This window comes from Amphiura filiformis, chromosome 7, assembly GCF_039555335.1.
Source record: "Amphiura filiformis chromosome 7, Afil_fr2py, whole genome shotgun sequence".
NCBI classification, from domain to species: domain Eukaryota; kingdom Metazoa; phylum Echinodermata; class Ophiuroidea; order Amphilepidida; family Amphiuridae; genus Amphiura; species Amphiura filiformis.
This window is the reverse complement of record NC_092634.1, coordinates 13,770,294-13,787,469: the sequence shown is the minus strand read 5'-3', so window position 1 is coordinate 13,787,469 and position 17,176 is coordinate 13,770,294. Positions and strand designations below refer to the sequence as shown.

The 17,176-nt window shown below is 40.8% G+C and overlaps 3 non-coding genes across 3 annotated transcripts; all 3 read left to right on the top strand.

Moving 5' to 3' along the window:
- The first annotated feature begins 910 nt into the window (after positions 1–910).
- Positions 911–982, top strand: Trnad-guc (transfer RNA aspartic acid (anticodon GUC)). Its single transcript has one exon. It is a non-coding gene; the product is annotated as a tRNA-Asp (tRNA).
- Positions 983–4,497: 3,515 nt separating this feature from the next.
- Positions 4,498–4,569, top strand: Trnad-guc (transfer RNA aspartic acid (anticodon GUC)). The gene has a single exon. It is a non-coding gene; the product is annotated as a tRNA-Asp (tRNA).
- Positions 4,570–5,865: 1,296 nt separating this feature from the next.
- Trnad-guc (transfer RNA aspartic acid (anticodon GUC)) lies at positions 5,866–5,937 on the top strand. Its single transcript has one exon. It is a non-coding gene; the product is annotated as a tRNA-Asp (tRNA).
- Positions 5,938–17,176: the final 11,239 nt, after the last annotated feature.

Below are 17,176 nucleotides of genomic sequence, written 5' to 3'. Positions count from 1 at the left end.
TAACTTTATGTATCAATAACTTCCAATTACATCCTTATCAAATCATCAAGTGCTACACTAAAGTAGGCCTATACTTTTTTTTAATTTTATTTGTATCATCATTCACTGAACAGGCCTACAATAGGCCTACCCTACAAACTACATACACTGGCCGTATAAAATTAATGTTTTGGTTCAGTCTCGTCCAGAGGATTTCAGTCATGAATGAGGGAGGGAGGTTTATCAGTCTTTTTTTTTCAATCCAATGAAAATGAGCATTGTCAGTAGTTTTCGGTCTTTTCCCAACAGTGCTCGAGGAAACGATGAAGCCTTTTTTTTTTTTCAAATGTGAGATTCTGAGGGCTAACCCCCCCCAGAGTGACAAAAAGACTTGAAGTGATCCTTGTTCTAATAAAATTATGTATGAACATTTCATAAATCATTCCAAAGTCTAAAAAACTTGAAAAATCTATTTAAAAAAATCTGAAAAATCCCAGAAATTGAGGAGGGAGGGGACGAGAACCCCGGGACGAGAACCAAAACACTTTTGTACGCCCACTTCCTTTTTAAAGGAATTTTTATTTTGTCCTGGTAATGTCAATTTACACAGTGCTTAGTGTACACAGCACACAGCAAGGCACTGATGAACAGCAGCAGCAGGCACCTGATAACGAATGACCGTCCGCTATTCACACACACAAGAAAGGCGTGAATGAGATGGCACTATACGGTTTTATTTTAATTTTTTTTAGGGTGCCAGCGTTATAAAAAAATTTCTTCCCATAATATAATAATTCTAGGCATTTTTTATTCAATAAAGACAAAGAATTAATCTCTCTTATTTATTTTTAGAGCTTTTACTATGTGAAAATTTGTATAGGCCTACATTAAAATTTCTATACGTTAAAATTTCGCCTGTGTATTCGACAATTCCTAGATAGTATAGTGGTGAGTATCCCCGCCTGTCACGCGGGAGACCGGGGTTCAATTCCCCGTCTGGGAGAGTCATTTTTATGTTGTTGTTGTTTAAAGTATTATCATATCTTTAAATTGGGAGACAAATGTTAGAGAATTTTTTTCTCCTTTTTTGGCCATTATTTTTTCCAAAATAAGTTAATGCAACTTAATTACAATACTGTTTTCTTTATTTTCAAACTAGTTGTCACAACCAAGCTTTGAGGTCTGTAAAGGGGGGCTGATGCAAAAAAAAATTTCATCGTGAAAATTTTTCGGGGCCCCCCCTTTACAGACCTCAAATTAGTTCAGGGGGGCCCCCGTTGCAATAAAAAAAATAGGTCAACCCCATAGAAAAGCATATAAACTCAATTTTTCCAGGAAAGTTTGAGGTCATTTTTTCAGGCCCCCCCTTAGGAGGGTCAAAAGTTTCAGCCCCCCCTTTTGCATCAGGCCCTCCCTAACAAGTGTTTGTGAACGGTCCCCAAATATCAACAATACATTTTGGCCCTGCGGGTTATTATAATAACTATGGTTGATTTTATCTGAGACTAGAATGGGATAAAACGTTTAGTGACGTTTTCACGTGTTTTTTTTTGTGGGAGCTGAGAGTACACCAGACCTATATCGAATTGCATTCTGAATAATTATAAAGAATGTCCTTCTGATATCAAATAATTTTGATTTTTAGAAATTCGCGATAATTTGATATTTTAAAAATTTTTGATATTTAAACTTTATAAATCTAATGACATGTACTGAAAGTGTATGGCTGGGATGAAAAGCCGACGATCAATTGAAAATTTTGACCTTTCATATTATTGATATCCCCCAAAAGACCTAATTTATTTTGGTGTTTTGGGGAAAAAATTCCATATCTTAAATACGAGAGGTCTAAATTCTCAATTGATCGTCGGCTTTTCTTCCCAGCTTTATACACTTTAAGTACATATCATAAGATTTATTAAGTTTACTTCGAGGACTGTTAAATATCAAAAATATAATTTTTTAATCATTTGCCATAAAATGCGTATTATATATCGCGAATTTAAAAAAAAATCAAAATTATTTGATATCAGAAGGACATTCTTCGTATTCAGAATGCAATTCGATATGCCTGATGTGCTCTCATGTCCGGCCACAAAAATACTGTCCAAACGTCCATACCCCACCCCACGGTATTCTTGTCTCAGATTGTATAATTGATACCGGTACATGTAGGCTAATGCTGATGCAGGGGTGTTACTTGTTTCATTCAGCATCACAGTTAAGATGATCAAAGTAAGAAGGTACCGGTAGCAAATTAATGTAATTAAAATGTCATTGAACAGAGAAAATGTCAAATAATTAAATATTTTGCAATTCTCAATTTTGGATGCGGGAGGGAAACAGTAAACTCAAAATCAATTGAGAAGGTTTAAACCCTACGGTTCCACATAAAATCTTGGAAGTGATCCATGTTCTCTAACTTATTTATATGTATACAGTTTTTTTTTTTTTTGGGGGGGTCAAAGCAGGGGCGGCAAAATCGAAGGGGCGGTGGTAAGAAGAAGGGGCGGCAAAAATAAGGGCGGCGGAAGAAGAAGGGCGGCAAAAAGAATTAGTAAAGAAAAAAGGGCGGAAAATGTGAAAAAATTGTACTATACATTAAAATGTGTTGCTTTTTGTGGTGGTAGCGCATATAAATCATTATAAAATAATTTTTTTTTTTTTTTGTTCTTCACTTTTTCAAACGACCGTAAAAAATTGGGGCAACCTTTTCGGGCTGTTGAGGAAGGGGCGGCAAAATTGGCTTTTCTTCAGCCCCCGGGAAGGACGGCCACGGTACGCCACTGGGGGGCAGGTTGTTGGTATGTCTATGGTCCCCCCAACTGGAGTCTGATTAGGAGCAAATTTTGACGTTTTGAACATTTTCCCCCGAATCCCCGAATGACCAACAAAAGCGGGGGGCCTGCCCCCCCCCCTTTGCGCACGCCACTGGGAAAAAATGTACATCATCAATTGATGATGTGACAAAGGTCAACATTTTCACAAGATGGAGGCCTATGCATAATTAAGTAATGAAGTTTAGGCCTAAAAAATTGTTTGATTGGCGTAACCCGAGCGACCTTAAAAATAGGCCCGACCCTAGACTTTTTTCTTATTTTTTTTTGCAAAAAATGGATAAAAAAATTAAAAAAGATTAAAATTTAAAAAAAGAAGAAAAACTTGAAAGCGATTTTCAACTTAAAGGAAGGTGACCTGATATATTTGGAAAATCAAATTCTTTAAAACTTACGTATAACATAAAATGTCATCCCTTTCAAGCACTCATGCAAAAAGAACATGTAAATGTTTTTTGTAAATGTGGTATAAAATATGGTATACTACTAATGGCCCTATTCTATTCGGCAGTTTTTTGATGATTTCTTCGGAAATATACCGCTTTGGAACGCCAAATTTCAATATGTTTATGAGAAAAATATGAGCATTCACAGTGGCGTACCGTGGCCGCTCCAACCCCGGGGCCTGAAGAAAATTCAATTTTTTTTTCTTTTGACATACGGTAGTATGTCAGGCAAAATGCCTTTATTCACATTAAATACACTATAAATATTATAACAACAAAAGTTATTGCACTGCACATAATCCATATATAATAAGAAAATTCAATTTTGGCGCCCCTTCCCCAACAGCCCGAAAAGGTTGACCCAATTTTTTTTCCGGTGGTTTGAAAAGTGAAGAGCAAACAAAAAAAACCGCCCTAAAAGCAACCATTTCTTCCAAAATTTTTATACTTTTCAAATTTTCAGCCCTTTTTTCTTTACTAATTCTTTTTGCCGCCCCATCATTTTTGCCGCCCCTATTTTGGCCGCCCCTTCGTCTTCCGCCGCCCTTCGTCTTCCGCCGCCCCTTCGTTTTGGCCGCCCCCTTTTAAAAATCCGACCGACCTACCCTACTTTTTTTCATGTTACGCCAATCAAACAATTTTTTAGGCCTTTCGAGGACTGTTAGGCCGAACATTTTTTTTTTTTTTGAAAAATGGTGGAAAACCCCCATTTGGTCAGCTTTTGCACAATGATAGGCCTACCTGAAAAATGTATTTATTTTATTTATTTTATTCATATTTATCCAGGGTAGCCCAATTCAGCTAATAGCTGGTCTAACATGGGGCCCTGCAATACATCATTATCAACATGCAATTTATATAAAACTATTAGATACAAAATTAAAATACAGAAATGTATACAATTTTCAAAGTAATATAAAAACACATCATTAACAAGTACATGCTCAAATTTTAAGACTTGAATCTTAGCTTGAAAGTCTGCACATTTGTTGAACTTCTTACATCATTACTCAGCTTATTCCAAAACGGAGCAGGCCTGTTTTATTTTGTTTCTCTGGTAGGTTGGGCCCTATACCATAATTAAATATAATAATTCTGGGCATTTTATTCAAAAAAAAAAAAAGACAAAGAATTAATCTCTCTTATTTATTTTCGGAGCTTTTACCATGTGGAAATTTGCATAGGTCTACATTAAAATTTCTATACGTTAAAATTTCGACTGTGCCTCCGACAAATCCTAGATAGTATAGTGGTGAGTATCCCCGCCTGTCACGCGGGAGACCGGGGTTCAATTCCCCGTCTGGGAGAGTCATTTTTTTGGTTGTTGTTTAAAATAATTATTATCATATTGTTTTTGCAAAAAATGGATAAAAAAAAAAATTTAAATTTAAAAAAAAAGGAGAAAAATTAGCGATTTTCAACTTAAAATGTGTGTAAAAAAATAAAAAATAAATCTTTTTTTTATTTTTTATGATGCGCTCAATCAAACAATTTTTTAGTCCTTACTTCGAGGACTGTTAGGCCGAATGAAATTCCCGATATTTGTACAGTGTGATATTGGTAGTCTACGGTGTTTTTATTAATGATAATCATCATGGTCATGTAATATACTGATTTCAAGTGAAAGACCCTATTTTTCTCATAAACATATTGAAATTAGAAGTTCCAACTCAGTGTATTTCCGAAGATATCATCAAAAAACTGCCTAATTAGTCTCAAATATGGTATACCATATTTGAGACTAATTCGGCAGTTTTTTGATGATTTCTTCGGAAATATACCCCTTTGGAACGCCAAATTTCAATATGTTTATAAGAAAAATATGAGCTTTCATCTGATACCAAAATCAGCATTTTGATGAGATAAGGTGGGAGATGAGATTGTCAAGCAGGTTACCCACCTTTAAAATGTGTGTAAAATTTTGTTTTTAAATCCGACCGACCTACCCTACTTTTTTTCATGTTACGCCAATCAAACAATTTTTAGGCCTTTCGAGGACTGTTAGGCCGAATATTTTTTAAATTTTTTTTTGAAAAATGGTGGAAAACCCCTATTTGGTCAGCTTTCGCATATACAACGATACCTGAAAAAATGTATTTATTTTATTTATTTTATTCATATTTATCCAGGGTAGCCTAATTCAGGTAATAGCTGGTCTAACATTGGGCCCTACAATACATATACATAACATTAAAAGGCAACAATTATGAACATGCAATTTATATAAAATATACAACTATTAGATACAAAATTAAAATACAGAAATGTATACAATTTTCAAAGTAATATAAAAACACATCTTTAACAAGTACATGCTCAAATTTTAAGACTTGAATCTTAGCTTGAAAGTTTGCACATTTGTTGAACTTCTTACATCATTACTCAGCTTATTCCAAAACGGAGCAGGCCTGTTTAATTTTGTTTTTCTGGTAGGTAGGGCCCTATACCATAATTAAATATAATAATTCTAGGCAATTTCATTTTAAAAAAAGACACAGAATTAATCTTTCTTATTTATTTTTGTAGCTTTTACCATGTGGACATTTGCATAGGTCTACATTGAAATTTCTATACGTTAAAATTTCGCCTTTGACTCCGACATATCCTAGATAGTATAGTGGTGAGTATCCCCGCCTGTCACGCGGGAGACCGGGGTTCAATTCCCCGTCTGGGAGAGTCATTTTTTGGTTGTTGTTTAAAATATTATCATATTGTTTTTGCAAAAAATGGATATTGGTAGTCTACGGTGTTTTTATAAATGATACTCATCATGATCATGTAATATACTGATTTCAAGTGAAAGGCCCTATTTTTCTCATAAACATATTGAAATTAGAAGTTCCAACTCAGTGTATTTCTGAAGATATCATCGAAAAACTGCCTAATTAGTCTCAAATATAGTATACCATATATTCGGCAGTTTTTTGATGATTTCTTCGGAAATATATCTCTTTGGAACGCCAAATTTCAATATGTTTATGAGAACAATATGAGCTTTCATCTGATACCAAAATCAGCATGAGATAAAGTGGGGGATGAGATTGTCAATCAGGTTACCCACCTTGAAAATGTGTGTAAAATTTTTTTTTTTAATCTGACCGACCTACCCTACTTTTTTTCATGTTACGCCAATCAAACAATTGTTTTAGGCCTTTCGAGGACTGTTAGGCCGAATATTTTGTTTTATTTTTTTTGAAAAATGGTGGAAAACCCTTATTTGGTCAGCTTTTGCATACACAACGATACCTGAAAAAATGTATTTATTTTAATTATTTTATTCATATTTATCCAGGGTAGCCCAATTCAGCTAATAGCTGGTCTAACATGGGGCCCTGCAATATATCATTATCAACATGCAATTTATATAAAATATACAACTATTAGATACAAAATTAAAATACAGAAATGTATACAATTTTCAAAGTAATATAAAAACACATCTTTAACAAGTACATGCTCAAATTTTAAGACTTGAATCTTAGCTTGAAAGTTTGCACATTTGTTGAACTTCTTATACATCATTACTCAGCTTATTCCAAAACGGAGCAGGCCTGTTTTATTTTGTTTTTCTGGTAGGTAGGGCCCTATACCATAATTAAATATAATAATTCTAGGCAATTTCATTTTAAAAAAAGACACAGAATTAATCTTTCTTATTTATTTTTGTAGCTTTTACCATGTGAAAATTTGCATAGGTCTACATTGAAATTTCTATACGTTAAAATTTCGCCTTTGACTCCGACAAATCCTAGATAGTATAGTGGTGAGTATCCCCGCCTGTCACGCGGGAGACCGAGTTCAATTCCCCGTCTGGGAGAGTTATTTTTGGTTGTTTAAAATATTATCATATTGTTTTGCAAAAAATGGATTAAAAAATATTTAAAAATATTAAATTTAAAAAAAAAGGAGAAAAATTAGCGATTTTCAACTTAAAATGTGTGTAAAAAAATGTTTAAAAAAATCCGACCGACCTACCCTAATTTTTTTTATGTTGCGCCAATCAAACTATTTTTTTAGTCCTTACTTCGAGGACTGTTAGGCCGAATGGAATTCCCGATATTTATACAGTGTGTGAGTGTGATATTGGTAGTCTACGGTGTTTTTATTAATGATAATCATCATGATCATGTAATATACTGATTTCAAGTGAAAGGCCCTATTTTTTCTCATAAACATATTGAAATTAGAAGTTCAAACTCAGTGTATTTCCGAAGATATCATCGAAAAACTGCCTAATTAGTCTCAAATATGGTATACCATATATTCGGCAGTTTTTTGATGATTTCTTCGGAAATATATCGCTTTGGAACGCCAAATTTCAAAATGTTTATGAGAAAAATATGAGCTTTCATCTGATACCAAAATCAGCATGAGATAAAGTGGGGGATGAGATTGTCAATCAGGTTACCCACCTTTAAAATGTGTGTAAAATTTTTTTTTTAAATCTGACCAACCTACCCTACTTTTTTTTATGTTACCTCAATCAAACAATTGTTTTAGGCCTTTCGAGGACTGTCAGGCCGAATATTTTGTTTTATTTTTTTGAAAAATGGTGGAAATCCCCTATTTGGTCAGCTTTTGCATACACAACAATACCTGAAAAAATGTATTTATTTTATTCATATTTATCCAGGGTAGCCCAATTCAGCTAATAGCTGGTCTAACACGGGGCCCTGCAATACATCATTATCAACATGCAATTTATATAAAATATACAACTATTAGATACAAAATTAAAATACAGAAATGTATGCAATTTTCAAAGTAATGTGACGGGATTCGAAATATTAAATATTATAAAGTAGTATCCTTTAATTTTGCTATCCAAATCACGTAGTGCGCCTTTTTAAAGGCGAATTTTCGTTTGCATTACGTCATTATCAATCAATCAATTAACTGGTAATAAGCCTCGCTGATTGGCTGCTTACCATGCAGTCTCGCTGGAGTGGAAATTTCCCCACTCCGGTGATGATCGTTCTAGGTAATTATATTTCTCTTGTTCTTTCGTTATTCTTTTATTATTTTTATTATTATAAATGATACTAGGAATTCAATCATTCCAACTCATCTTAGATTATTATGTATAGAACACGTAGAGGTGATTTGGGAGTCATGAAATTAATTTTAGGATGTGTTTTGGAGCGATTTTGTGTGAGCAATTCGAGTGATGCTTCGTTGTTTTATTTTCCGTGTGCGTGTATACGGAAAGCATAGCATCTCTGCACATTTCTTATCGGGTTTGGCCACAAATTCACCCCCAAAATCATGCTTTATCGTGTTCGTATTTCAAAATCATATGTTCTAAACAATATGGTATTCTTTGCTGCTCATGTTGGTATATAACAGAACTTTCTAGGTGAAGCGGAAAGAGAGAAATTGCTGATTTAGTTCGTCTATCTTAGATTATTTTATAATTAAATTTATTTGGGTTCCATTATTGCTAGATGGCGGACGTGCCAGATTGTGCATATCAATGAGGTCAAAGGTATACGTACCGCACAGCGCATTACTAAGTAGCGCATATACATGTACATGCGCTAATTGCGTTACTCAGGTTTTCCCGAATAATATTTTGGATCTTGGATTTAATTAATTATTTGAGATGGCGAGTTGTGCATAATATTAATAGGGATTATTATATTTTCGCGTTATATTATTTTCGTTTGGAAAATAATATTCTCTCTTCCACACTCTTCACAATTTATTATGTGTTTATTTATATTGTCTGATTTTTGGCATTATTCATGATTATTATTAGTATGCAAACATTGTAGCCTCAGCTAAAAGCAATTGTTTAATAACGGAATTATATTTTGTCAAATTATGGAGGCTTTAACATTTGGATCAGAGTATTTATGTGAAACTCGCGCAAGTCACGCCCAGATACTATTTTAAATTAATTAGGTCTTTATTACAAAACATGTCGTGTGCAGGGCCTATGATCTCATATAAAGTGTGTGAAGTGTATTTAAATATTCATGTATTTTTATTTTTATAATATGTGGATGTTAAGTGCTCACGGAAAGTTATTGGTAAGATGATATGGTATATTTTTATCATTGTCATGTGTGATTTCAACAGACATTGTGTTGTGGTTACGTGCACGTGTATGTTTGCTTTTCAGTGCGGGAGAGAGAGAGGAGCACGGAGCAAGGAGCACGGATCCATAAAGGAGGAGAAGGTCCAAGGGGCCCATGCAGTAGCGTGGCGCAGCCCAGGACACATCATCGGGTAATGGTAGCAGAGAGGAGGTCTGGGGGCCTAATTACTGCGGAGGGTAATATTTGGCGAGTTAATGGTAGCAGGGAGGAGGTCTGGGGGCCTAATACTGCGGAGAGTGATATTTGGAGAGTTAAGGGTAGTAGAGAGGAGGAACCCGTCGGGTAGGACTGGTGTCCTGGTTCTACGTGGACTGGTGTCCTGGTTCTACGTGGACTGGTGTCCTGGTTCTGCGTGGACTGGTGTCCTGGTTCTACGTGGACTGGTGTCCTGGTTCTACGTGGACTGGTGTCCTGGTGCGACGTGGGCTGGTGTCCTGGTGCAACGTGGGCTGGTGCCCTGGTACTGCGGGTATTTGGAGGAGAGTTTGACTAGTCCGAGTTGGGTGATGGAGGAGTTTGACTGGTCCGAGTTTGGGTGATGGAGGAGTTAGTCGGTCCGAGTTTTGAGTGATGGAGGGCTTGAGTTTTGAGTGGTGGAGGTAGTAGACCAATCCAAATCCTGAGTGATGGAGGTAGTGACAAGGCCTAATGGTATAGTAGGGCCTAATGGTTTGTATGGAGCTATTGTTTATAACACATAGTCTGTTGAAATCTGTATTGTTGTTTACCATGTCGTAATTCTAAGAATGATGATGCATAGAGATATATACGTCATGTATCGGAAAGATACATACGTATGTCATCTTTTATGTATTGTTGAAAATCTGGTCTGCACCTAGAGAGGGGCCTCTATGTGCAAATTTTCAATTGCGTTCAAAAACTTAGAGGTATTTTTCAAAATATTAATATGTGCCAATGCATATTATATGTCATTTGCATGTATTATACCTATTGGCATGCGCCGCGTGGGGCCATGCTGCCCAATTTTTCGTATGCCAATAGGTAGTTGTGTTTTATATCATATTTGTCAAACTTTGTGATGATACCTTGCCACTACATGCTTGCATGTCGTACGCAAGTGTCGTCGATATTAGCATGGCGCTTCGCGGGACCACTATGCCCAAATTTTCATTTTGTACTAAATAACTTAGATTTTTGTAGGCCTAACATGTTATATAATTATATTAACACATTTTTCTTATTTACTCCGGTGATGATCGTTCTAGATTCTGGTGTGGCGTGTTTTAGGGTTTACAAATCAGACTGTTGCCGTTGTGTAGCGTGTTATTGGTGGTACGGCAACTTGTGTTTACTGTTACCTGCTGCCCGGTTATTGTGACGCGCGAGACAGCCTGCTGGCCAGATTAAAAGCTAGTGTTGATCGATATGTGAGATGGTATTGCTTTGTGGAGATAAAGTATGTTCTGGAAGCCGTAGTATGTAATACAGATAAGACAAGTGCCACGAATAAATCAGTATACATTGTTGAAGTAAAACGAGATATCACTGCAGTTTTCTTTGAGGTCCATCACAGACTCCTCCAGTGCATAGTCGGATTCTAGCTCCGGCAAGCCCACCTATAAAACCACTTGCTAAGTACCTAGCCGCTCGGTCCCGTCACAAGTGGTGGCAGCGGTGGGATTTGTTTTGAGATTAGGAGGAGTTGTGAGTTAGATGGACCCAGAAACTGCGGTGGTGTGAACGGAGAGTAGCAAGTCGAGGAAGTTGAGCAAGTGGTTAACCCGAAGTCTTGGAAGACCGTGAATTCAAAGAGAGGTGGAAGCGCAAGTGAAGTAACAATAGAGGATCAGTGTGTGTATTGAGCAATGTCGGGAAGTGAAGTAGGAAAAGATGGAGGTAGTCCTGGATGGAAGGCGAAGTGGGAAGGGCCTCGGCCCGGTGACAGTAATGCATTGGAGTTAAAGTCAACGGAGGGCAAGGTTGAACCAGAGCAACGGGAGGAGGCAGGCAGTAATGAAAGTGATATTGAGAGTGAGTCCGGAAGTGGTTCAGGCGCTGTCAGTGACCCTGATATGTGGGATGAACCTGATGATAGAGGGCGAAAGGCTGCACGTTCTAAGAATATGGCTCGGAAACGAAGGGATAGTACTTCTGAGGAAGAGAAACAGAGTCAGAAGAAGAGAGAAGTAGAGCGGTTGCAAAGGAGAGTTAAAAGAAGGACTCGAAATGTGTCTGAGGAAGAAGCACCCGCTACTGATGTGGAGATTGAGGGTGATGGCGCTAAACAGGAGCGCAGATGGGGACGGTACAACCTTAGATCTAGGGGATCTGAGAAAATGGCGCCAAGGTTGGAGGCAAGTGAGGATGTTGACTCTCGAGAGCAAGATGCCCTGATGAGAGCAGCGAGGAACAGGCTTGATGTGAGTAGTAGAGATGCGGACCAAGAGTTGATGGAGGAACATCAACGCTACCAGTCGAAAATGGCAGAGCTGGATAGGGTCAGGCGCGAGTACGAGAAGGAACTTGCAGATAGGGAATGGGGGTTGAAGGTGGAAGAAAGGAGTATTGATGATGCAAGAAGGGCTTTTGAGGAAGCAGCTCGGGATGCCCAAAACCTGGAGATGGCACGCAGGGAACGGGAAAGAGAACAAATGGAGGAAAATGCACGGGCAGAGCGTAAGATGCAGAAATTTGAGGCTGAAGCCCAAGTTAAGAGACAGGAAAGGCAAAAGAGGAAACAGGAAATGCAAGAGGAGGAAGAGGAAGGAAGCAGGAGTTACAGATGATGGATCAAAAATACGGTTGATGGAACAGGAAGCACGGGAGAAGCAGGAGAGAATAAACCAGTTCCAAGATAGTCGTAGAGAGCAGGAAGAGTGTGAGAGGGTGGGACGAGAAATGGCGAGAAAACGCGAAGAAACTACAATAACACAGCATGAAGAATGGGAGAGGAAAGAATCCCAAGAATGGGGAAAGAACACTGAGAGTCAGGCACTTCAAATGGAAATTGAGAGTCTGGACCGAGAGAAAGAACTCCGAGTGGCAAAATTGCGAGCATTGCAAGACAGAGAGCGTGAGCAAAAGTATGGGCCTGTGGATATGGCATGGCCATCCAGAGAAGGAGTGGAGGTAGGCTGTCAGACCGATGATTCCAATTCAGGAGAAGAAGTGAGACGGCAGTCGAAGAAACAAGGTCGGTTGAATAGAAGGAAAGGACTGCGCCGAGGGCACAAAGATAGTGACACTGCAGAGCAAAGCCAGCCACCCCCCTTAAGGCGTGATAAGAGGCTGAAGGGGAAAAGCCAATTTGAGGCCAAGTTTGGATCCCTTTCGGGAAAGACAAAAGGAAAGGACACTCTGTATGGCCGAGAGGCTAAGTCAGGTCAAGCGGTAGAGAAACAGTCTAAGAAGCAGAAGAATAGGGTACAAATAGGTTCGAAGAAGTCACAATTGGCTAGCGAGACTGAAACTAGCAGTGAAAGTGAATCGGAGTCTGACTTTAGGCCTAAATCGTCTTCCAAGAGAGCATCGGTGTCAAAGAAGAAGAAGGCGATAGAAGTAGAGAGTGAAACTGAGAGTAGCGATAGCAGTGGGAGTGACTCTGACACATTGTCAGAGAGTGAAGGCAAGCGTAATAAAGTCAGCAAAAAGGCTAAGAAGAGCACGTCAGCGGTAAAGCTTCTGAGAGAGTCCAAGGGGTCTAGTGACGATGAGACTAAAGCTTCCTCAGGAGTAAAGTCAAATAAAAAGAAGCCTTCAAAGGGGAAGAAGTCACGGGGAAGGAAGAAAAATAAGCCTGCATTGACATCCACGGATGAGTCCACGAGTGCAGACGACACAGTTAAGAAACGAGGAAGTATGAAGCCCCCAAAGTTCAATGGGAAAGGCTCATTCAAGGACTTTGCCGCCCAGTTCGATGCGTGTAGAGACTACAATGGCTGGTCGGATAGGGAGGCAGCCTTCCAGATGTTTTCTTGTTGCCAAGACGAGGCACTGGCCACGCTGAATGTGAATGATATTAATCCACGTGAGGTTCGTTATGCCAAAGTAGTGAAGGTACTTAAACGAGAGTTCGGCCCACGTGAGTGTCCCGAGAATTACTTCCTGTCTCTTTCTCGGCGTGAGCAAAAGCAAGGAGAGAGCCTCCGTGAACTGGGGAAGCAGATCAAAAGGCTAGTGGAGTTGGCGCACCCAAAGTCTGAGAAAGCGGAGAAAGATTACATCGCCAGAGAGCATTTCAAGAGGGCGATAGCTGATACAGAGTTGCGCAAGGAACTCTTCCGATCGACCCCTAAAACTCTGGTGGATGCTATAGGGCTTGCTGAGAATGTAGAGTCATTCTGCAAGACAGAACAAACCAGGGGTCGTGGGAAGCAGGTTGGCTATAGTAGAATAGCGACTGAAGAGAGAGACTACTCACCCAGATATTCTGAAGTGAGTGAGTTGATTGCGCGTGTGAGCGAGATGGAGCGTGACTTGAGGTCAGTTAAGCAAGCCAGACCCGAAGTTGCCTCTGGTAGAGGAGAGAGAAGTGATAGTCTTGGATACCAAAGTCAAGATGAAATGGTGAGGGTCTTGCTAGAGAAGGTGGAAGGAATGGAGAAGACGATGAGTGGCGTGGGCCAAGGTCCAGTTAATAAGGGTCCTCGGCCATCCCCTGCAGCAAAGTCACAGCAACCACCGCCAAATGGTAGAGTGAGTCCGCGTCCTCCAGCTCGTCAAGACTCCCCACGGAGATGCTTCAAATGTGGAGAGCCAGGGCATATGCAGAGGTCCTGTCCCCAGCAAGCTGGTGAAAGGGTAGACCAGTGGAGTGAGTGTCGCAATTGTGGAGGCCGTGATCATGCTTGGTGGCAATGTGAACGCCCGTTGGCATGTTTTGAGTGTCATCAGGAAGGACACATGTACCGGAATTGTCCTGCAAGATGGCAGGGAAACGAAATGAGGCCAAACCAATGGTCCTGGGGGAGGCCACCTATGAGGAGGGACCAAGGCTGGAGACCGAACCAATTTGCGAGACAGGGGAACAATCAGAGTCAGACACCTGGGAGACCGAACTTCTCACGGACATAAGAGAATTCGCCTTGGGGATAGGGGAGAATGAGCCTGGGGAAATAAAGGATCTATGGGTTTCAACTGTCATACAGGGAGAGAGAGTAATGCTTTGTGTTGATTCAGGGGCCTCTAAAGTAACATTAACACCAGAGCAGTACCGTCAGATCCCGCAGGCGAGACGACCACCATTGAAAGAAGAGAAGGTATACTTGCGACAGGCTGATGGGTCCAGAGTACAGATAATGGGATCAGCCTATATGGAAGTGCAAGTTGGTAGTCATGTTGAGAGTGTGCCAGTCTACGTTGCACAAGTCAGCGATAACTTGCTGGGAACGAATTTTCTGAGGAAGTGCGGAGCTAAAATAGATTTTGATAGTCTGCAGCTGATAATCCGTGGCGAGAAAGTGGATTGTCGCACAAAAGATGACAAACCGTTGTATTCAAAGCTGGTTACGTCATCCGAGATTCGTATACCTGCAGAACATGAAATGGTGGTCCCTGCATGCTTGGCTGGTAACAGGAGAGGTAGCATGATGTGCTTGGTGGAACCCATAGATCAGGGGATAGAAGATGATGACTTGATGGTAGCCCGAGCCGTAGTAGACGCTAGCTTGGAGATCATACCCGTGAGAATTATGAATTTGGGCTCAGAAGAAAAGGTGCTTAAGGCGGGAAAGGTAGTTGCCCGTTTGCTCCAGATTGAGGAGGAAGATGTTGAAGTTGAATGCGAACAGTCGGTACGCAGATGTGAAGAAGTGGGAGCAGAAGTGGAACTTCCAGAGCATCTAAAAGAGTTGTATGAGCGATGTGCCATTGACTTAGAGCCTGAGGGGAAGAGACAGATCTTCGAGTTGCTTGTCAAGTATCAGGACATATTCTCGAAGGGCGAGTATGACATAGGGCGTACCAAGTTAGTCCAGCATAGCATTGACACACAGGGTGCCCAGCCTATTAGACAGCCATTGAGACGCTCTTCACCTGAGCAGAGGACAGAAGTTGAGAGACAGGTGGCTGAGTTATTGGACAAGGGTCTGATACAACCTTCTGACAGTCCATGGGCAAGTCCCAGTGGCGGATTTAGAGGGGGCGCACGCGGCGCGCGCCCCCTCTATTTTGTGCAGATCGGCGCCTGACTCTGTGTATTTTTGCAGAGTGGCGCCTGACTTTGTGTGGGCGCCGAGCCGCGGCGGCGGTGGCGGTGGCTCGGCGCCCCCTCTATTGAAAATTCCTGGATCCGCCCCTGAGTCCAGTGGTTCTTGTGAAGAAGAAGGATGGGTCAAAGAGGCTGTGTTTAGATTATAGGAAATTGAACGAAGCTTCCGTCAAAAGCGCTTATCCGCTTCCGCGGATTGACGACTCGCTCGATGCGCTAGGAGAGGCGAAGTTCTTTTCTACTTTGGACCTTGCGTCAGGCTACTGGCAAGTAGAGCTGGACGAAGATGCCCGTGACAAGTCTGCATTCAGGACAACAAGTGGCCTGTATTCCTGGAATGTACTCCCCTTTGGGCTGTGCAACGCACCTGCCACGTTTGAGAGGTTGATGGACAATGTGCTGGCAGGCCTGCGTTGGGAAGCGTTGCTGGTCTACCTAGATGACGTCATTGTATTTGGCCGTACAATTGAAGAGTCCCTGACAAGGTTGTCCTCAGTGTTTGACAGATTTGGGAGTGCCGGGCTGAAGGTCAAGCCAAGCAAATGTTCCCTACTACAGAAAGAGGTCCGGTATTTGGGGCATATTGTGTCCGAGAAGGGGATACACACAGACCCGGACAAGATAGAAGCCGTGAAGGACTGGCCGACACCAGTTACACAGACACAGGTCCGTAGCTTCCTGGGACTGGCGTCGTATTATCGGCGATTCATACGTGATTTTGCTGATACGGCTGCACCATTGCACAGGTTGACGGAGAAGAGTGCAAAGTTCCAGTGGAATGAAGATTGTGAGAAAGCCTTTGGTACATTGAAGGAAGCATTGATAACGGCACCAGTTCTTGCTTACCCTAAATCAGCAGGACAGTACATCCTGGACACAGATGCAAGTAATTTTGCAATCGGTTGTGTACTGTCACAAGAGCAAGACGGAGAAGAGAGAGTGATTGCATATGGTAGCAAGTCACTGAAGAGAGCTGAGAGGAACTATTGTGTGACGAGGCGAGAGCTGCTAGCGATTGTGGAGTTCTTGAAGAAGTACAGACATTACTTGGGCGGGGGCCAAGTGAAGGTGAGGACAGATCACAGCTCCTTAAGGTGGCTGTCGAACTTCAAGAATCCGGAAGGCCAACTCGCCAGGTGGTTGGAAGTTGTGCAAAGCTTCGATCTCTGCCTTGAGTATCGCCCTGGTAGGCGTCACCAGAATGCAGATGGCTTGTCTAGGCGCCCATGTAAACAGTGTGGTCGATGGGAAGGGCAGATGGCCAAAGAGGCAGAAGAAAGCCAAAGACAGGAGGCAGAAGTTGAGGAGGCTGAGTTAGTGGAGACAAATGAGGTTCCTATGGCCACGAGTGAAATTGGGACCCAGACAGAGCCAGAACTCGAGCTGGAAAGTCGTGAGGGGGCTGAAATTGCCCAAGTCAGCACTGAAAACGAGTATAGTAGCGGTGAAGAGCACACTCCGGTGGTTGAAGGAGTTGGTGTTATGCTGGACACACCAGTGACAGAAGCAGCAGAGAACAGTGACACTGAAGTATGGCTAAGGCATATCACTACCATGCCTGAAGTTTCGCTGACTTCTATCCGAGAAGCTCAAATGGCTGATGAGACCATGTCACCCATTATAGTGTTGAAGGAATCTGGGGGT